The following is a 6,637-nucleotide window of genomic DNA, read 5'->3' as shown; positions in this document are numbered from 1 at the left end:
TTGATGTAAAACTTAGCTCGAAACGATATTCCAAACAGCTTAGGTTTTGTTAATTTTAAATTCAAACACCCGATTTGAAGCAATAATCAAGCCATTTGAAGCATCATTTCGAGCTAAGTTTTACGCTAATCTATTCGTATCCTCCTTCCGATCAAAAGCCCTAATAAAGCAGTTTGAAATTCGGGAAAAACTTAACACCGCTAGGTTTTTTTTAATAGGGGACCATTGAGAGCCAATTTTTTTAAATTTGGGACCACTGGTGGAAATAAACAAAGTTGGGATTATTATTAGCCAATAACAGAAAGTTGAGATTATTAAATTCCAATTTTTCATTAATATATTATATGTATTGTTAGTATAGCAAATTAATTGAAGATATATGTTACTATGATTAATTTAAAATTTCAAAAGTTTAATAATAAGTATAACAAAAGTCAGTTACATTTAAATAAATTAGTAATACTTTCTAATCAGTTGTTAGAAATTTTCATTATTATTTGATTAACACCGTTACAAAAATTAAAATAATAATTTCACAATTAATGCTTTCCAAAACACCCGATTTTAAATAAAAAAAATATAATACTTATGTGAAATTATCTATTCACATAAATACGTATTTTTATATTTATTCATATACATCTATATTATCTATATCTATATCTATATTATACCTATATTACATTATAATACATTCCATATTCCTTACTCTCTCTCCTTCAGACGCCATGGAATTTACTGTCCTAATTAATCCTCCGGTGCTATCTCGGAAACAACCATCCCGTCCGGCGAGTTCAATACAACCCTTCCGCTCCACTCATACGTTACAACATTCAATAATCAACAACCCATCTCTGGCGACTTTCCTTCTCCATTCACTGCGGTTTTCATTCATTGCTCATTTAATTCTTGTTGACAATCTCTTTTATAACGCATACATAAGGCTGAGGGGTGTGGGGGGCGCGAGAGGGGGCGCGAGTGGGGCGCCAGCCAATAATATTGTGACGTGTGGCAGAGAGAGAAAATTGATAAGATGGGTGTTGGTTGTGGTGCTCGCGCCCCGGGACATGGTGTGGAGGGGCGCGAGCGGTTTTCTTTTTTATTTTTTTATAAATGTATTAAAAAAACGTATTATTAAAAAAACTCATAAATTATTTAAAAAACACACATTAATTAAAAAAACACATTAATATCTAAAAAAAAAATTAAAGTACTAAAAAAAAACATTATTCTTATTCTTCGGCTTGGTCTTCTTCGATCAACCTCTTCCGGATACGTTCCTTTTGTTTTTCCATCAGCATTTGGTCGACCGGATTTAGGTTACTGAAGTCTCTTGTAAGGAATTCCAAATCTCTCATTCTTTTTTTTTTCCTTTTTGTCATTAGAGACCACCTCCATGGTTTTGTTGAATTTATTGAGGGATTCAACAAGATCGTTGATGTTTACGGCTTCCCCCTCAGCCGGTTTTTTGCCCCTGGCGTCCCTTCCCAATGGCCGCCTCCTCGGCGGTGAAGACGTTTCCTCCCCCGCAACGTTTAGGTCGAATCCAACCCGGCAATCCGACCCGGCGGAAGTGCTATACGCTCCAGACGAACTAGTTTTAGTCCGTTTCGGCCCTACTTCCGCATCAAGGTCCGGCGCCACCAGCTCAACCCACTTGGAACACCTTCTCAACCTCTCCCACACCTTTACACCGTCCCACGTCTTCACCGTCCATACCTCCGCAGGCACTCCTGCTTCCACTCTTCGACAGTGAAATTATAAACCGCCAAATCGTCACTGCCACTTGGTCTCATACGACCGGCGTTCCTGTTGAACAGATTAGTAAACAAGCCGACAAATTTTCTGATTTCGGTCCACCGACCCGAAATCATATCGGCGTTCCGCTCTGTACTCCCAACGAGCGAATAGAACGTCTCCCTAACCTTTGTCCAAAAGACCTTGCTCTTTTGGTAGTCCGCTGCAAAATGCATAAATAAATTTGTAAGTCATTTAACTTTTTTATTTAACTTTTTTATTAAAAATCATTTTTAAAAACGTTAAAACAATTACCGCAACGCCGATCCTCAGAAATGACTATCCAAGCCCGACACAGGGCTTCCTTCTCATCCGATGACCACAGAGTGGTTTTCCGTTTCGTCCTTCCAGTCGAAGCCGAACCCGACCCGTCCGTTGCAACTTGTTTTTTCCGGTGGACGCGTCTTCTTTGTCCCGCAGCTTCACCTTCTGGTTCTTGTGTCTCCGGAACTACAAAGTTAGGAGACGGTTGTATGTTGGATGGTTGAAAGCCGGTTGATTGTTGCGACCCCGAATAAAACATCGCTTGGTCCGGTGCCGACCATAAATCGTCGTAACTGTAATCTGAATCTAGGTTTGGGTACCAATTTCCAGCCATGTTTTTAAAAAAAGGTTTGAAAGATGGGGTGATTTTGGGTTTTGGGTATGGTATGTGATATTGGTGTTGGTTTGGGTTTGATATAGGTTTAATAGAGAGAAAAGATTGTATGTTATATTGTTGTTGGTTTGTTTTTGATTTATGTTATATAAAGAAAAAAAAAAATTTTAATAAAAAACGAGCCCAACGGCTCTATTCACGCATTCCCAGACCTCCTTCACGCTCCCCCCAGCCGCTAGCCCATCCGCGCCTGCCTCTTTTTCCGCGCTCGCGCCCCTTTCGCGCCCCTCTCGCGCCTCGGTGGTGTGGTGCTCGCGCCCCGGGGCGCGAGCGGCTGGCCTCTTGCGCCCTTTCTCGCGCTCCACACCCCTCAGCCTAATCAAATCATTCAATCCCGGGGCGCGAGCGGCTGGCCTCTTGCGCCCTTTCTCGCGCTCCACACCCCTCAGCCTAATCAAATCATTCAATCCTACATCCCACCACCACACCAGTCATTCAATTTCAATCACTACTTTCTTTCTCTCTCTAGGGTTTCAATTCACACAGTTGTGTAATTAATTTGATTGATGCGTTTGTAATTAATCGAACAACAAGGAGCTTCAAATGCTACTGTCGCCGGAGGAATATACTTCTATGATGTTCAGTTGGTGGGATTCCTTTGTTACTTATCAATTTGATTTCCCCTAATTTCAAATGCAAATTTCAATGTATAGGCTTCTTAAATTGACCTTTTATCTTATTTTGTTCCTCGTGGAAACAAGTGACGGTGTAAGGCTTTTGGTGTTTATGATTCTTATATAGTGGTAAGCAAATTCATTTACTTTTAGGTGTTTAGGATTCAACGTTGTTACTCAGTATTTAATCTTGCCTCTTTGATGGTCTTTTTTTTGCAATTTTCTGTATATTATTAATCCATTGCAACCATATGAATTAAGTGCCACATGTACAGGGTCATGAAAATGAAGTTAAAAGTATATCATGGAACGCATCCGGTTCACTTCTTGCAACTTGTAGCAGAGATAAATGTGTTTGGATATGGGAAGTTTTGCCTGGAAACGAGTTTGCCTGTGTTTCCGTGTTGCAAGGACATGCACAAGATGTTAAAATGGTCCAATGGCATCCAACGGTTGATGTTTTTTTCTCTTGTAGCTACAATAACACTATAAAGGTAAATAATGCACATTCTTTATTAATGTGAGTTTCATAAGTTTGATCAATTGTTATTACATTAAAGTTTAATTACATTTTGCAGGTTTGGGCAGAGGATGGTGATAGTGATGATTGGCATTATATTCAAACATTAAATGAATCTAATAGGTACGTCAAATAAATTATGGTTATTTTTTGTTTCTTACAAGTAGATTACCTACTTTTACTATAAACTAATAAATAACCGTGATAACTAATTACCAGTGGACACTCATCTACGGTGTGGGCTATATCTTTTAACGCTACCGGAGAAAAAATGGCTACTTGCAGGCATGTGGCTCTTATTATAGGCAGAATCAGGGGTTTGCACGAAACCAAAATAACCAATCCATAATCAGAGTAACCGACGAAACCAAACCGGAATACCGAACCCAGTCAAAAACTGACAGTTTGGTTAAAAACACTGATTTTTTGGTTTGGTACTTTGGTTTTGCTGCAACCATAAACTAATAAAAAAAATACAAAGATCTGGGGGGAGATGAAGCATGGGATCGTAAAAAGGATGAAACGTGTGAAAAGAAATCAAAAGTCTTGGAACGATTAAAGGTAAATCCATGCCAATAATGATTTTTTTATGGTTCTGATGATCACACTACTTATAATCTTTTTTCCCATTTTTTTAATATATTTAATGTGTTTGCAGAAGACTCTAATGCAGTGACTCTTTTGATGTTGATTGCAATTGCATGAGTTTTACCATGTTACGGTTCTGCTTTCGGAAACTGCAAATTGCACCGGTAAGCCCAACTTTTCTACCCTAGGTGATTATTTTTTGGTGTTGACTTTTCAGGATTTTGACTGTTGTTGATCTCCATAAGCTAAGCTATGTGATACACAATTTTGTAGGTTTGGGACTTAGGTTGAGTTGAACGGGTTAAAATTCATCATGGGTCTATGTTTATTGCATGCAACCACCCCCTCTGTTAAACGATTGGCTCGTTTATATGGAAGGTATTAATATGTAAAATGGCACATTTTATTTGTTTACCTTTTGGAATTATTGATTACTGAGTACAAGTGGCATTTTTTAGGCTGCTGACACAGACCATCTTCCTGCTGCGTTTTTTACAACTAATAACAACATTGGAGTTGGATCAATTTAAGAAGCTTTCTTGTATTTTAACGCATGTGCTACCTTGCACAAGTAATACAACTTTCTTTCTTTATGGCAATTACTCGAAGGGCATTTTGGGTATTATTGGGAGTGTTCGAGATTTTAACATCAGTTCTGATAATGGATTAAAAGTATCTATGGTCATTGAGGCCTCCTAAAAAGATCTACTAAATTCATCGAGTTGTTCCAAAGAAACCGAAAAAACCAACCCGAAACAAAAAACGACAGTTCAGTTTTATGTTTTTGAAAAAACCAAACTAACGGTTCGGTTTTGGTTTTGCGCGTAATAAAAACTGAAAAAACCGAACCGGGCTGAATTTTTATATTTTAATTTTTATTTTACATAATTTATAAGAATTTAATAAATATGTAACTCAAATACTTTTTGCCAAATGTATAATACTCTGTTAGTCAATTTACCAAGGTAATTTAAATGATATGTGGTTTTTCATCCTGGCATATTTGTTTTATAGTTTATGAAGATGCGTTTCCTGTTAGTTTTTTTCATGTTGATGCGAATGGACCTGTAACGTTGTTACACCTGTTAGTTTTTTTCATCATTTGTGCAGTATATTCTCATCTTTATGTGTCTAGTATTAAGTAGATATTTGTAGGAGTTATTTTCACTTGTGCTTGAAGCTGCTATTGATGATGGGGACCATTTGACTTTTTTGTGTATTTATGATGAAAAATAGCATTTTGTTTTACTTATTATTGAGTTACAATTTATAAACATATCATGTGTATTTATATATATGTGGACAGGGATATTGAAAGAGTTGCTTGAGACGTCTCTAGGATGGGTGTTTCTGCAGAATAATCGACATGGGGCATTTCCAGGTTAGTATGGTCATTTTAAGGGCACATATTATTTCAAGGATATACCAGAATAACATGCTTTTTATTTTAGTTTCCTTACAATACAAAATATTAGTATATTTGTGGATGTGTGTAACAACTTTTTGTAGTTTGCTCTAGTGATGATGGATGAGTGAAATTACAAGAAGATGTCTCAACACGATTCTTTGCAGTTATTAACAAGATGAGGGTATTTATCAGGTATCTTTGTTGTAGTACCATTCATAACTTTTTAGTAAAGTGAGTCCGGAGGTATCTGTGTATGCAATCAATATTGGCAAAGCCTATAGTATCCATGTATAATCAACCATTTTGTTTGCTTAAAACTATTTAAAACATCCCGAAACAGTAACTTTTTTCATATATTTAAAAGATTTATACCATTACAATTTTGATAATATCTACATATTTTGTTCAACCATTCACAGGTTCATTTGTGACAAGGCAAATGTTTAATGGCCTTTTAGTATTCCAGCTTCAAAGGACTTCTAACAAGCTCAAGAAAGAGGTGTTATAAGTGGTAGATTATTCGTATACGACAGGTGAAGAAACATTTCTCAATAAACTGACAAAAACACTACATACAAACTACAAAGTGAATAATTATTGTCTAGGGATACGTCAATTTCTCTTTTAGAACCGTATGTAAGATAAGGAAATGCAGCACACCTAAGCCAATATCTCAGGTTTGTAATGTTGTCTTTATATGCGTTCTATTTTTGGCACATTGAAGCATTTTGGACAATGTTTTATGTTTTGTATCACTAACTACTGAAGTTTATACTTTAATAGGGTGTTAGTATGTAGACTACAAAATCTGGATTGAGGTCAATTGGCAAAAAGTCAATGCTCATAGGTCAACTCTTAAAGAGTCAAATATGTCCACTATGATTAGGCTATCATTTGTATATTGTAGTTGATTTACTATTATAGTTCCATTAACTTGCATAAAAGGGTGAACCTTGTTGGGTCGGATTTATGATAAGGAAGATTGGAATCTTCTCAACCTCCTCTGAAAACGGCTAAGTATGGACTTCGAGCAAGCCTAGACGATCGAGCAT

At 36.8% G+C, this 6,637-nt stretch overlaps 1 long non-coding RNA gene across 1 annotated transcript; it reads left to right on the top strand.

Moving 5' to 3' along the window:
• The first annotated feature begins 3,307 nt into the window (after window positions 1–3,307).
• Window positions 3,308–3,879, top strand: LOC143623912 (uncharacterized). The gene is made up of 3 exons (XR_013151991.1): window positions 3,308–3,563; window positions 3,648–3,712; window positions 3,809–3,879. It is a non-coding gene; the product is annotated as an uncharacterized LOC143623912 (long non-coding RNA).
• The last annotated feature ends 2,758 nt before the right edge of the window (window positions 3,880–6,637 follow it).

The sequence above is a fragment of the Bidens hawaiensis genome, unplaced genomic scaffold (genome assembly GCF_021521415.1).
Source record: "Bidens hawaiensis isolate Kalapana, Puna unplaced genomic scaffold, B.hawaiensis_p1.1 tig00003644_1, whole genome shotgun sequence".
Classification (NCBI taxonomy): domain Eukaryota; kingdom Viridiplantae; phylum Streptophyta; class Magnoliopsida; order Asterales; family Asteraceae; genus Bidens; species Bidens hawaiensis.
Note: the sequence above shows the minus strand (reverse complement) of the source record. Positions and strands in the feature narration are given on the sequence as shown.